Raw genomic sequence first — 16140 nt, 5'->3', positions numbered from 1 at the left:
TTACATTCTCACGGTAGGAAGCTCATTTAACCTCTTCTCCTGCACTCTGTATGTTGGGCTCTGATACTCAAGATGGATTTTTGTTAAGGATAATCTGTCTTTGTACCCCCATCCCACTTTCAAAAAGGACACAGAGCTTTGACTGTTTCAGATTCCTTTACCATTCCCCCTCCTACGTGGCTGGCAGTCATGAATACGGATAGTAACCTACTGCATAACTTATGATATCTCATCCTCCTGTGTGGTCAGCTTCCACAAGGACAATTGGTCCAGTGGTGTCTGACATCATAAAGCTAAAGCAAGAAGTTGTCTGACATGTGGTGCCATTCTGTTGCCTAGCAGTCTGACATCATAAAGCTAAAGCAAGATGCTTTCTGACATGAGAGCCACTCTGTTGCCTAACAAAGAGTAGGATACATTTATCTTGGTAATGATATGAGTTGCAGGGTAGACAGGATGCCCAACTGAAAGTGTTGATGGTAAGATGAAAGAAATTAGGACTTTATTTAGACTTCTATATTTGTATGAACGCAAGTTTGAGCATAAGAGTCTCAACTTCACTGTTGCTGAACTGGTAGGATTTGGCTAAAGAGAAGATGGAAATGATGCTATTATTAGTTTCTATCATTCCCGTTAACTGTAGCATAACCCTTCCTCTCTCAACTTATCAGCTGGCTTAATTGCTACTGGTGTACCATATCCTAAAACTAAAGAAGTGAGAATGGTGCGCTGCCACTTGGCTGGCAAAAAGATCTATGTCCTAATGTACGTGCTACAATTGTTTAGAGAGTTTTAGCAAATGAGTCAAGGGAATGCAGAGAAGTATGGGAGGTTATAAACACAAATTGAGATTTGATTTTTTTATTGAGCTGTTGATTTTCACAATAAAACAGACTCCATAGTATAGATCTGGTAACCCTTTATATAAATCAAAACTTTTTGTATTGCTTATATTAAATGTACTAACAGTGGACTTTTCCATCTGCAGATTATACTGAATGACCAGCAGTGGCAGTGTTTCACAGCAGAGTTTCTCTGAATTGCTGAGACTGAAGCAAAAAAAAAAAGGAAGTCTTCTGGCATAGTGCATCATTTTACCAATTTACGTGGTAAGTAAAACGCCCAATCATTCTTTTAGGCATTAAAAAGATGTTCATAGCAACGGAATGTCCTCACTACTTTATAGTGGAAACCTGTGCCTGAATATCATTTCTGTCAAGAAAGAAGTAATATGGATCACATTATGTTGGTCATGATAGTTAATAAAAGACTGACTGACTCGAACTCTACTAAAACCTGCTTTAGATCCTGGTGATAGCAATGTTCCATTCGAGGAAATTGCTGCCTTTGAGGCTGAAATGCACCATCTCTCGTATGAAAAATAGTGTTACATTCTCACGGTAGGAAGCTCATTTAACCTCTTCTCCTGCACTCTGTATGTTGGGCTCTGATACTCAAGATGGATTTTTGTTAAGGATAATCTGTCTTTGTACCCCCATCCCACTTTCAAAAAGGACACAGAGCTTTGACTGTTTCAGATTCCTTTACCATTCCCCCTCCTACGTGGCTGGCAGTCATGAATACGGATAGTAACCTACTGCATAACTTCTCATATCTCATCCTCCTGTGTGGTCAGCTTCCACAAGGACAATTGGTCCAGGGGGGCCTGACATCATAAAGCTAAAGCAAGAAGTTGTCTGACATGTGGTGCCATTCTGTTGCCTAGCAGTCTGACATCATAAAGCTAAAGCAAGATGCTTTCTGACATGAGAGCCACTCTGTTGCCTAACAAAGAGTAGGATAGATTTATCTTGGTAATGATATGAGTTGCAGGGTAGACAGGATGCCCAACTGAAAGTGTTGATGGTAAGATGAAAGAAATTAGGACTTTATTTAGACTTCTATATTTGTATGAACGCAAGTTTGAGCATAAGAGTCTCAACTTCACTGTTGCTGAACTGGTAGGATTTGGCTAAAGAGAAGATGGAAATGATGCTATTCATAGTTTCTATCATTCCCGTTAACTGTAGCATAACCCTTCCTCTCTCAACTTATCAGCTGGCTTAATTGCTACTGGTGTACCATATCCTAAAACTAAAGAAGTGAGAATGGTGCGCTGCCACTTGGCTGGCAAAAAGATCTATGTCCTAATGTACGTGCTACAATTGTTTAGAGAGTTTTAGCAAATGAGTCAAGGGAATGCAGAGAAGTATGGGAGGTTATAAACACAAATTGAGATTAGATTTTTTTATTGAGCTGTTGATTTTCACAATAAAACAGACTCCATAGTATAGATCTGGTAACCCTTTATATAAATCAAAACTTTTTGTATTGCTTATATTAAATGTACTAACAGTGGACTTTTCCATCTGCAGATTATACTGAATGACCAGCAGTGGCAGTGTTTCACAGCAGAGTTTCTCTGAATTGCTGAGACTGAAGCAAAAAAAAAAAGGAAGTCTTCTGGCATAGTGCATCATTTTACCAATTTACGTGGTAAGTAAAACGCCCAATCATTCTTTTAGGCATTAAAAAGATGTTCATAGCAACGGAATGTCCTCACTACTTTATAGTGGAAACATGTGCCTGAATATCATTTCTGTCAAGAAAGAAGTAATATGGATCACATTATGTTGGTCATGATAGTTAATAAAAGACTGACTGACTCGAACTCTACTAAAACCTGCTTTAGATCCTGGTGATAGCAATGTTCCATTCGAGGAAATTGCTGCCTTTGAGGCTGAAATGCACCATCTCTCGTATGAAAAATAGTGTTACATTCTCACGGTAGGAAGCTCATTTAACCTCTTCTCCTGCACTCTGTATGTTGGGCTCTGATACTCAAGATGGATTTTTGTTAAGGATAATCTGTCTTTGTACCCCCATCCCACTTTCAAAAAGGACACAGAGCTTTGACTGTTTCAGATTCCTTTACCATTCCCCCTCCTACGTGGCTGGCAGTCATGAATACGGATAGTAACCTACTGCATAACTTATGATATCTCATCCTCCTGTGTGGTCAGCTTCCACAAGGACAATTGGTCCAGTGGTGTCTGACATCATAAAGCTAAAGCAAGAAGTTGTCTGACATGTGGTGCCATTCTGTTGCCTAGCAGTCTGACATCATAAAGCTAAAGCAAGATGCTTTCTGACATGAGAGCCACTCTGTTGCCTAACAAAGAGTAGGATACATTTATCTTGGTAATGATATGAGTTGCAGGGTAGACAGGATGCCCAACTGAAAGTGTTGATGGTAAGATGAAAGAAATTAGGACTTTATTTAGACTTCTATATTTGTATGAACGCAAGTTTGAGCATAAGAGTCTCAACTTCACTGTTGCTGAACTGGTAGGATTTGGCTAAAGAGAAGATGGAAATGATGCTATTATTAGTTTCTATCATTCCCGTTAACTGTAGCATAACCCTTCCTCTCTCAACTTATCAGCTGGCTTAATTGCTACTGGTGTACCATATCCTAAAACTAAAGAAGTGAGAATGGTGCGCTGCCACTTGGCTGGCAAAAAGATCTATGTCCTAATGTACGTGCTACAATTGTTTAGAGAGTTTTAGCAAATGAGTCAAGGGAATGCAGAGAAGTATGGGAGGTTATAAACACAAATTGAGATTAGATTTTTTTATTGAGCTGTTGATTTTCACAATAAAACAGACTCCATAGTATAGATCTGGTAACCCTTTATATAAATCAAAACTTTTTGTATTGCTTATATTAAATGTACTAACAGTGGACTTTTCCATCTGCAGATTATACTGAATGACCAGCAGTGGCAGTGTTTCACAGCAGAGTTTCTCTGAATTGCCGAGACTGAAGCAAAAAAAAAAAGGAAGTCTTCTGGCATAGTGCATCATTTTACCAATTTACGTGGTAAGTAAAACGCCCAATCATTCTTTTAGGCATTAAAAAGATGTTCATAGCAACGGAATGTCCTCACTACTTTATAGTGGAAACCTGTGCCTGAATATCATTTCTGTCAAGAAAGAAGTAATATGGATCACATTATGTTGGTCATGATAGTTAATAAAAGACTGACTGACTCGAACTCTACTAAAACCTGCTTTAGATCCTGGTGATAGCAATGTTCCATTCGAGGAAATTGCTGCCTTTGAGGCTGAAATGCACCATCTCTCGTATGAAAAATAGTGTTACATTCTCACGGTAGGAAGCTCATTTAACCTCTTCTCCTGCACTCTGTATGTTGGGCTCTGATACTCAAGATGGATTTTTGTTAAGGATAATCTGTCTTTGTACCCCCATCCCACTTTCAAAAAGGACACAGAGCTTTGACTGTTTCAGATTCCTTTACCATTCCCCCTCCTACGTGGCTGGCAGTCATGAATACGGATAGTAACCTACTGCATAACTTCTCATATCTCATCCTCCTGTGTGGTCAGCTTCCACAAGGACAATTGGTCCAGGGGGGCCTGACATCATAAAGCTAAAGCAAGAAGTTGTCTGACATGTGGTGCCATTCTGTTGCCTAGCAGTCTGACATCATAAAGCTAAAGCAAGATGCTTTCTGACATGAGAGCCACTCTGTTGCCTAACAAAGAGTAGGATAGATTTATCTTGGTAATGATATGAGTTGCAGGGTAGACAGGATGCCCAACTGAAAGTGTTGATGGTAAGATGAAAGAAATTAGGACTTTATTTAGACTTCTATATTTGTATGAACGCAAGTTTGAGCATAAGAGTCTCAACTTCACTGTTGCTGAACTGGTAGGATTTGGCTAAAGAGAAGATGGAAATGATGCTATTCATAGTTTCTATCATTCCCGTTAACTGTAGCATAACCCTTCCTCTCTCAACTTATCAGCCGGCTTAATTGCTACTGGTGTACCATATCCTAAAACTAAAGAAGTGAGAATGGTGCGCTGCCACTTGGCTGGCAAAAAGATCTATGTCCTAATGTACGTGCTACAATTGTTTAGAGAGTTTTAGCAAATGAGTCAAGGGAATGCAGAGAAGTATGGGAGGTTATAAACACAAATTGAGATTTGATTTTTTTATTGAGCTGTTGATTTTCACAATAAAACAGACTCCATAGTATAGATCTGGTAACCCTTTATATAAATCAAAACTTTTTGTATTGCTTATATTAAATGTACTAACAGTGGACTTTTCCATCTGCAGATTATACTGAATGACCAGCAGTGGCAGTGTTTCACAGCAGAGTTTCTCTGAATTGCTGAGACTGAAGCAAAAAAAAAAAGGAAGTCTTCTGGCATAGTGCATCATTTTACCAATTTACGTGGTAAGTAAAACGCCCAATCATTCTTTTAGGCATTAAAAAGATGTTCATAGCAACGGAATGTCCTCACTACTTTATAGTGGAAACATGTGCCTGAATATCATTTCTGTCAAGAAAGAAGTAATATGGATCACATTATGTTGGTCATGATAGTTAATAAAAGACTGACTGACTCGAACTCTACTAAAACCTGCTTTAGATCCTGGTGATAGCAATGTTCCATTCGAGGAAATTGCTGCCTTTGAGGCTGAAATGCACCATCTCTCGTATGAAAAATAGTGTTACATTCTCACGGTAGGAAGCTCATTTAACCTCTTCTCCTGCACTCTGTATGTTGGGCTCTGATACTCAAGATGGATTTTTGTTAAGGATAATCTGTCTTTGTACCCCCATCCCACTTTCAAAAAGGACACAGAGCTTTGACTGTTTCAGATTCCTTTACCATTCCCCCTCCTACGTGGCTGGCAGTCATGAATACGGATAGTAACCTACTGCATAACTTATGATATCTCATCCTCCTGTGTGGTCAGCTTCCACAAGGACAATTGGTCCAGTGGTGTCTGACATCATAAAGCTAAAGCAAGAAGTTGTCTGACATGTGGTGCCATTCTGTTGCCTAGCAGTCTGACATCATAAAGCTAAAGCAAGATGCTTTCTGACATGAGAGCCACTCTGTTGCCTAACAAAGAGTAGGATACATTTATCTTGGTAATGATATGAGTTGCAGGGTAGACAGGATGCCCAACTGAAAGTGTTGATGGTAAGATGAAAGAAATTAGGACTTTATTTAGACTTCTATATTTGTATGAACGCAAGTTTGAGCATAAGAGTCTCAACTTCACTGTTGCTGAACTGGTAGGATTTGGCTAAAGAGAAGATGGAAATGATGCTATTATTAGTTTCTATCATTCCCGTTAACTGTAGCATAACCCTTCCTCTCTCAACTTATCAGCTGGCTTAATTGCTACTGGTGTACCATATCCTAAAACTAAAGAAGTGAGAATGGTGCGCTGCCACTTGGCTGGCAAAAAGATCTATGTCCTAATGTACGTGCTACAATTGTTTAGAGAGTTTTAGCAAATGAGTCAAGGGAATGCAGAGAAGTATGGGAGGTTATAAACACAAATTGAGATTTGATTTTTTTATTGAGCTGTTGATTTTCACAATAAAACAGACTCCATAGTATAGATCTGGTAACCCTTTATATAAATCAAAACTTTTTGTATTGCTTATATTAAATGTACTAACAGTGGACTTTTCCATCTGCAGATTATACTGAATGACCAGCAGTGGCAGTGTTTCACAGCAGAGTTTCTCTGAATTGCTGAGACTGAAGCAAAAAAAAAAAGGAAGTCTTCTGGCATAGTGCATCATTTTACCAATTTACGTGGTAAGTAAAACGCCCAATCATTCTTTTAGGCATTAAAAAGATGTTCATAGCAACGGAATGTCCTCACTACTTTATAGTGGAAACCTGTGCCTGAATATCATTTCTGTCAAGAAAGAAGTAATATGGATCACATTATGTTGGTCATGATAGTTAATAAAAGACTGACTGACTCGAACTCTACTAAAACCTGCTTTAGATCCTGGTGATAGCAATGTTCCATTCGAGGAAATTGCTGCCTTTGAGGCTGAAATGCACCATCTCTCGTATGAAAAATAGTGTTACATTCTCACGGTAGGAAGCTCATTTAACCTCTTCTCCTGCACTCTGTATGTTGGGCTCTGATACTCAAGATGGATTTTTGTTAAGGATAATCTGTCTTTGTACCCCCATCCCACTTTCAAAAAGGACACAGAGCTTTGACTGTTTCAGATTCCTTTACCATTCCCCCTCCTACGTGGCTGGCAGTCATGAATACGGATAGTAACCTACTGCATAACTTCTCATATCTCATCCTCCTGTGTGGTCAGCTTCCACAAGGACAATTGGTCCAGGGGGGCCTGACATCATAAAGCTAAAGCAAGAAGTTGTCTGACATGTGGTGCCATTCTGTTGCCTAGCAGTCTGACATCATAAAGCTAAAGCAAGATGCTTTCTGACATGAGAGCCACTCTGTTGCCTAACAAAGAGTAGGATAGATTTATCTTGGTAATGATATGAGTTGCAGGGTAGACAGGATGCCCAACTGAAAGTGTTGATGGTAAGATGAAAGAAATTAGGACTTTATTTAGACTTCTATATTTGTATGAACGCAAGTTTGAGCATAAGAGTCTCAACTTCACTGTTGCTGAACTGGTAGGATTTGGCTAAAGAGAAGATGGAAATGATGCTATTCATAGTTTCTATCATTCCCGTTAACTGTAGCATAACCCTTCCTCTCTCAACTTATCAGCTGGCTTAATTGCTACTGGTGTACCATATCCTAAAACTAAAGAAGTGAGAATGGTGCGCTGCCACTTGGCTGGCAAAAAGATCTATGTCCTAATGTACGTGCTACAATTGTTTAGAGAGTTTTAGCAAATGAGTCAAGGGAATGCAGAGAAGTATGGGAGGTTATAAACACAAATTGAGATTAGATTTTTTTATTGAGCTGTTGATTTTCACAATAAAACAGACTCCATAGTATAGATCTGGTAACCCTTTATATAAATCAAAACTTTTTGTATTGCTTATATTAAATGTACTAACAGTGGACTTTTCCATCTGCAGATTATACTGAATGACCAGCAGTGGCAGTGTTTCACAGCAGAGTTTCTCTGAATTGCCGAGACTGAAGCAAAAAAAAAAAGGAAGTCTTCTGGCATAGTGCATCATTTTACCAATTTACGTGGTAAGTAAAACGCCCAATCATTCTTTTAGGCATTAAAAAGATGTTCATAGCAACGGAATGTCCTCACTACTTTATAGTGGAAACCTGTGCCTGAATATCATTTCTGTCAAGAAAGAAGTAATATGGATCACATTATGTTGGTCATGATAGTTAATAAAAGACTGACTGACTCGAACTCTACTAAAACCTGCTTTAGATCCTGGTGATAGCAATGTTCCATTCGAGGAAATTGCTGCCTTTGAGGCTGAAATGCACCATCTCTCGTATGAAAAATAGTGTTACATTCTCACGGTAGGAAGCTCATTTAACCTCTTCTCCTGCACTCTGTATGTTGGGCTCTGATACTCAAGATGGATTTTTGTTAAGGATAATCTGTCTTTGTACCCCCATCCCACTTTCAAAAAGGACACAGAGCTTTGACTGTTTCAGATTCCTTTACCATTCCCCCTCCTACGTGGCTGGCAGTCATGAATACGGATAGTAACCTACTGCATAACTTCTCATATCTCATCCTCCTGTGTGGTCAGCTTCCACAAGGACAATTGGTCCAGGGGGGCCTGACATCATAAAGCTAAAGCAAGAAGTTGTCTGACATGTGGTGCCATTCTGTTGCCTAGCAGTCTGACATCATAAAGCTAAAGCAAGATGCTTTCTGACATGAGAGCCACTCTGTTGCCTAACAAAGAGTAGGATAGATTTATCTTGGTAATGATATGAGTTGCAGGGTAGACAGGATGCCCAACTGAAAGTGTTGATGGTAAGATGAAAGAAATTAGGACTTTATTTAGACTTCTATATTTGTATGAACGCAAGTTTGAGCATAAGAGTCTCAACTTCACTGTTGCTGAACTGGTAGGATTTGGCTAAAGAGAAGATGGAAATGATGCTATTCATAGTTTCTATCATTCCCGTTAACTGTAGCATAACCCTTCCTCTCTCAACTTATCAGCTGGCTTAATTGCTACTGGTGTACCATATCCTAAAACTAAAGAAGTGAGAATGGTGCGCTGCCACTTGGCTGGCAAAAAGATCTATGTCCTAATGTACGTGCTACAATTGTTTAGAGAGTTTTAGCAAATGAGTCAAGGGAATGCAGAGAAGTATGGGAGGTTAGAAACACAAATTGAGATTTGATTTTTTTATTGAGCTGTTGATTTTCACAATAAAACAGACTCCATAGTATAGATCTGGTAACCCTTTATATAAATCAAAACTTTTTGTATTGCTTATATTAAATGTACTAACAGTGGACTTTTCCATCTGCAGATTATACTGAATGACCAGCAGTGGCAGTGTTTCACAGCAGAGTTTCTCTGAATTGCTGAGACTGAAGCAAAAAAAAAAGGAAGTCTTCTGGCATAGTGCATCATTTTACCAATTTACGTGGTAAGTAAAACGCCCAATCATTCTTTTAGGCATTAAAAAGATGTTCATAGCAACGGAATGTCCTCACTACTTTATAGTGGAAACCTGTGCCTGAATATCATTTCTGTCAAGAAAGAAGTAATATGGATCACATTATGTTGGTCATGATAGTTAATAAAAGACTGACTGACTCGAACTCTACTAAAACCTGCTTTAGATCCTGGTGATAGCAATGTTCCATTCGAGGAAATTGCTGCCTTTGAGGCTGAAATGCACCATCTCTCGTATGAAAAATAGTGTTACATTCTCACGGTAGGAAGCTCATTTAACCTCTTCTCCTGCACTCTGTATGTTGGGCTCTGATACTCAAGATGGATTTTTGTTAAGGATAATCTGTCTTTGTACCCCCATCCCACTTTCAAAAAGGACACAGAGCTTTGACTGTTTCAGATTCCTTTACCATTCCCCCTCCTACGTGGCTGGCAGTCATGAATACGGATAGTAACCTACTGCATAACTTCTCATATCTCATCCTCCTGTGTGGTCAGCTTCCACAAGGACAATTGGTCCAGGGGGGCCTGACATCATAAAGCTAAAGCAAGAAGTTGTCTGACATGTGGTGCCATTCTGTTGCCTAGCAGTCTGACATCATAAAGCTAAAGCAAGATGCTTTCTGACATGAGAGCCACTCTGTTGCCTAACAAAGAGTAGGATAGATTTATCTTGGTAATGATATGAGTTGCAGGGTAGACAGGATGCCCAACTGAAAGTGTTGATGGTAAGATGAAAGAAATTAGGACTTTATTTAGACTTCTATATTTGTATGAACGCAAGTTTGAGCATAAGAGTCTCAACTTCACTGTTGCTGAACTGGTAGGATTTGGCTAAAGAGAAGATGGAAATGATGCTATTCATAGTTTCTATCATTCCCGTTAACTGTAGCATAACCCTTCCTCTCTCAACTTATCAGCTGGCTTAATTGCTACTGGTGTACCATATCCTAAAACTAAAGAAGTGAGAATGGTGCGCTGCCACTTGGCTGGCAAAAAGATCTATGTCCTAATGTACGTGCTACAATTGTTTAGAGAGTTTTAGCAAATGAGTCAAGGGAATGCAGAGAAGTATGGGAGGTTATAAACACAAATTGAGATTTGATTTTTTTATTGAGCTGTTGATTTTCACAATAAAACAGACTCCATAGTATAGATCTGGTAACCCTTTATATAAATCAAAACTTTTTGTATTGCTTATATTAAATGTACTAACAGTGGACTTTTCCATCTGCAGATTATACTGAATGACCAGCAGTGGCAGTGTTTCACAGCAGAGTTTCTCTGAATTGCTGAGACTGAAGCAAAAAAAAAAAGGAAGTCTTCTGGCATAGTGCATCATTTTACCAATTTACGTGGTAAGTAAAACGCCCAATCATTCTTTTAGGCATTAAAAAGATGTTCATAGCAACGGAATGTCCTCACTACTTTATAGTGGAAACATGTGCCTGAATATCATTTCTGTCAAGAAAGAAGTAATATGGATCACATTATGTTGGTCATGATAGTTAATAAAAGACTGACTGACTCGAACTCTACTAAAACCTGCTTTAGATCCTGGTGATAGCAATGTTCCATTCGAGGAAATTGCTGCCTTTGAGGCTGAAATGCACCATCTCTCGTATGAAAAATAGTGTTACATTCTCACGGTAGGAAGCTCATTTAACCTCTTCTCCTGCACTCTGTATGTTGGGCTCTGATACTCAAGATGGATTTTTGTTAAGGATAATCTGTCTTTGTACCCCCATCCCACTTTCAAAAAGGACACAGAGCTTTGACTGTTTCAGATTCCTTTACCATTCCCCCTCCTACGTGGCTGGCAGTCATGAATACGGATAGTAACCTACTGCATAACTTATGATATCTCATCCTCCTGTGTGGTCAGCTTCCACAAGGACAATTGGTCCAGTGGTGTCTGACATCATAAAGCTAAAGCAAGAAGTTGTCTGACATGTGGTGCCATTCTGTTGCCTAGCAGTCTGACATCATAAAGCTAAAGCAAGATGCTTTCTGACATGAGAGCCACTCTGTTGCCTAACAAAGAGTAGGATACATTTATCTTGGTAATGATATGAGTTGCAGGGTAGACAGGATGCCCAACTGAAAGTGTTGATGGTAAGATGAAAGAAATTAGGACTTTATTTAGACTTCTATATTTGTATGAACGCAAGTTTGAGCATAAGAGTCTCAACTTCACTGTTGCTGAACTGGTAGGATTTGGCTAAAGAGAAGATGGAAATGATGCTATTATTAGTTTCTATCATTCCCGTTAACTGTAGCATAACCCTTCCTCTCTCAACTTATCAGCTGGCTTAATTGCTACTGGTGTACCATATCCTAAAACTAAAGAAGTGAGAATGGTGCGCTGCCACTTGGCTGGCAAAAAGATCTATGTCCTAATGTACGTGCTACAATTGTTTAGAGAGTTTTAGCAAATGAGTCAAGGGAATGCAGAGAAGTATGGGAGGTTATAAACACAAATTGAGATTTGATTTTTTTATTGAGCTGTTGATTTTCACAATAAAACAGACTCCATAGTATAGATCTGGTAACCCTTTATATAAATCAAAACTTTTTGTATTGCTTATATTAAATGTACTAACAGTGGACTTTTCCATCTGCAGATTATACTGAATGACCAGCAGTGGCAGTGTTTCACAGCAGAGTTTCTCTGAATTGCTGAGACTGAAGCAAAAAAAAAAAGGAAGTCTTCTGGCATAGTGCATCATTTTACCAATTTACGTGGTAAGTAAAACGCCCAATCATTCTTTTAGGCATTAAAAAGATGTTCATAGCAACGGAATGTCCTCACTACTTTATAGTGGAAACCTGTGCCTGAATATCATTTCTGTCAAGAAAGAAGTAATATGGATCACATTATGTTGGTCATGATAGTTAATAAAAGACTGACTGACTCGAACTCTACTAAAACCTGCTTTAGATCCTGGTGATAGCAATGTTCCATTCGAGGAAATTGCTGCCTTTGAGGCTGAAATGCACCATCTCTCGTATGAAAAATAGTGTTACATTCTCACGGTAGGAAGCTCATTTAACCTCTTCTCCTGCACTCTGTATGTTGGGCTCTGATACTCAAGATGGATTTTTGTTAAGGATAATCTGTCTTTGTACCCCCATCCCACTTTCAAAAAGGACACAGAGCTTTGACTGTTTCAGATTCCTTTACCATTCCCCCTCCTACGTGGCTGGCAGTCATGAATACGGATAGTAACCTACTGCATAACTTCTCATATCTCATCCTCCTGTGTGGTCAGCTTCCACAAGGACAATTGGTCCAGGGGGGCCTGACATCATAAAGCTAAAGCAAGAAGTTGTCTGACATGTGGTGCCATTCTGTTGCCTAGCAGTCTGACATCATAAAGCTAAAGCAAGATGCTTTCTGACATGAGAGCCACTCTGTTGCCTAACAAAGAGTAGGATAGATTTATCTTGGTAATGATATGAGTTGCAGGGTAGACAGGATGCCCAACTGAAAGTGTTGATGGTAAGATGAAAGAAATTAGGACTTTATTTAGACTTCTATATTTGTATGAACGCAAGTTTGAGCATAAGAGTCTCAACTTCACTGTTGCTGAACTGGTAGGATTTGGCTAAAGAGAAGATGGAAATGATGCTATTCATAGTTTCTATCATTCCCGTTAACTGTAGCATAACCCTTCCTCTCTCAACTTATCAGCTGGCTTAATTGCTACTGGTGTACCATATCCTAAAACTAAAGAAGTGAGAATGGTGCGCTGCCACTTGGCTGGCAAAAAGATCTATGTCCTAATGTACGTGCTACAATTGTTTAGAGAGTTTTAGCAAATGAGTCAAGGGAATGCAGAGAAGTATGGGAGGTTATAAACACAAATTGAGATTAGATTTTTTTATTGAGCTGTTGATTTTCACAATAAAACAGACTCCATAGTATAGATCTGGTAACCCTTTATATAAATCAAAACTTTTTGTATTGCTTATATTAAATGTACTAACAGTGGACTTTTCCATCTGCAGATTATACTGAATGACCAGCAGTGGCAGTGTTTCACAGCAGAGTTTCTCTGAATTGCTGAGACTGAAGCAAAAAAAAAAAGGAAGTCTTCTGGCATAGTGCATCATTTTACCAATTTACGTGGTAAGTAAAACGCCCAATCATTCTTTTAGGCATTAAAAAGATGTTCATAGCAACGGAATGTCCTCACTACTTTATAGTGGAAACATGTGCCTGAATATCATTTCTGTCAAGAAAGAAGTAATATGGATCACATTATGTTGGTCATGATAGTTAATAAAAGACTGACTGACTCGAACTCTACTAAAACCTGCTTTAGATCCTGGTGATAGCAATGTTCCATTCGAGGAAATTGCTGCCTTTGAGGCTGAAATGCACCATCTCTCGTATGAAAAATAGTGTTACATTCTCACGGTAGGAAGCTCATTTAACCTCTTCTCCTGCACTCTGTATGTTGGGCTCTGATACTCAAGATGGATTTTTGTTAAGGATAATCTGTCTTTGTACCCCCATCCCACTTTCAAAAAGGACACAGAGCTTTGACTGTTTCAGATTCCTTTACCATTCCCCCTCCTACGTGGCTGGCAGTCATGAATACGGATAGTAACCTACTGCATAACTTATGATATCTCATCCTCCTGTGTGGTCAGCTTCCACAAGGACAATTGGTCCAGTGGTGTCTGACATCATAAAGCTAAAGCAAGAAGTTGTCTGACATGTGGTGCCATTCTGTTGCCTAGCAGTCTGACATCATAAAGCTAAAGCAAGATGCTTTCTGACATGAGAGCCACTCTGTTGCCTAACAAAGAGTAGGATACATTTATCTTGGTAATGATATGAGTTGCAGGGTAGACAGGATGCCCAACTGAAAGTGTTGATGGTAAGATGAAAGAAATTAGGACTTTATTTAGACTTCTATATTTGTATGAACGCAAGTTTGAGCATAAGAGTCTCAACTTCACTGTTGCTGAACTGGTAGGATTTGGCTAAAGAGAAGATGGAAATGATGCTATTATTAGTTTCTATCATTCCCGTTAACTGTAGCATAACCCTTCCTCTCTCAACTTATCAGCTGGCTTAATTGCTACTGGTGTACCATATCCTAAAACTAAAGAAGTGAGAATGGTGCGCTGCCACTTGGCTGGCAAAAAGATCTATGTCCTAATGTACGTGCTACAATTGTTTAGAGAGTTTTAGCAAATGAGTCAAGGGAATGCAGAGAAGTATGGGAGGTTATAAACACAAATTGAGATTTGATTTTTTTATTGAGCTGTTGATTTTCACAATAAAACAGACTCCATAGTATAGATCTGGTAACCCTTTATATAAATCAAAACTTTTTGTATTGCTTATATTAAATGTACTAACAGTGGACTTTTCCATCTGCAGATTATACTGAATGACCAGCAGTGGCAGTGTTTCACAGCAGAGTTTCTCTGAATTGCTGAGACTGAAGCAAAAAAAAAAAGGAAGTCTTCTGGCATAGTGCATCATTTTACCAATTTACGTGGTAAGTAAAACGCCCAATCATTCTTTTAGGCATTAAAAAGATGTTCATAGCAACGGAATGTCCTCACTACTTTATAGTGGAAACCTGTGCCTGAATATCATTTCTGTCAAGAAAGAAGTAATATGGATCACATTATGTTGGTCATGATAGTTAATAAAAGACTGACTGACTCGAACTCTACTAAAACCTGCTTTAGATCCTGGTGATAGCAATGTTCCATTCGAGGAAATTGCTGCCTTTGAGGCTGAAATGCACCATCTCTCGTATGAAAAATAGTGTTACATTCTCACGGTAGGAAGCTCATTTAACCTCTTCTCCTGCACTCTGTATGTTGGGCTCTGATACTCAAGATGGATTTTTGTTAAGGATAATCTGTCTTTGTACCCCCATCCCACTTTCAAAAAGGACACAGAGCTTTGACTGTTTCAGATTCCTTTACCATTCCCCCTCCTACGTGGCTGGCAGTCATGAATACGGATAGTAACCTACTGCATAACTTCTCATATCTCATCCTCCTGTGTGGTCAGCTTCCACAAGGACAATTGGTCCAGGGGGGCCTGACATCATAAAGCTAAAGCAAGAAGTTGTCTGACATGTGGTGCCATTCTGTTGCCTAGCAGTCTGACATCATAAAGCTAAAGCAAGATGCTTTCTGACATGAGAGCCACTCTGTTGCCTAACAAAGAGTAGGATAGATTTATCTTGGTAATGATATGAGTTGCAGGGTAGACAGGATGCCCAACTGAAAGTGTTGATGGTAAGATGAAAGAAATTAGGACTTTATTTAGACTTCTATATTTGTATGAACGCAAGTTTGAGCATAAGAGTCTCAACTTCACTGTTGCTGAACTGGTAGGATTTGGCTAAAGAGAAGATGGAAATGATGCTATTCATAGTTTCTATCATTCCCGTTAACTGTAGCATAACCCTTCCTCTCTCAACTTATCAGCTGGCTTAATTGCTACTGGTGTACCATATCCTAAAACTAAAGAAGTGAGAATGGTGCGCTGCCACTTGGCTGGCAAAAAGATCTATGTCCTAATGTACGTGCTACAATTGTTTAGAGAGTTTTAGCAAATGAGTCAAGGGAATGCAGAGAAGTATGGGAGGTTATAAACACAAATTGAGATTAGATTTTTTTATTGAGCTGTTGATTTTCACA

The sequence above is a fragment of the Lissotriton helveticus genome, chromosome 11 (genome assembly GCF_964261635.1).
Source record: "Lissotriton helveticus chromosome 11, aLisHel1.1, whole genome shotgun sequence".
Taxonomy (NCBI): Eukaryota; Metazoa; Chordata; class Amphibia; order Caudata; family Salamandridae; genus Lissotriton; species Lissotriton helveticus.
This window is presented reverse-complemented; position numbering follows the sequence as displayed.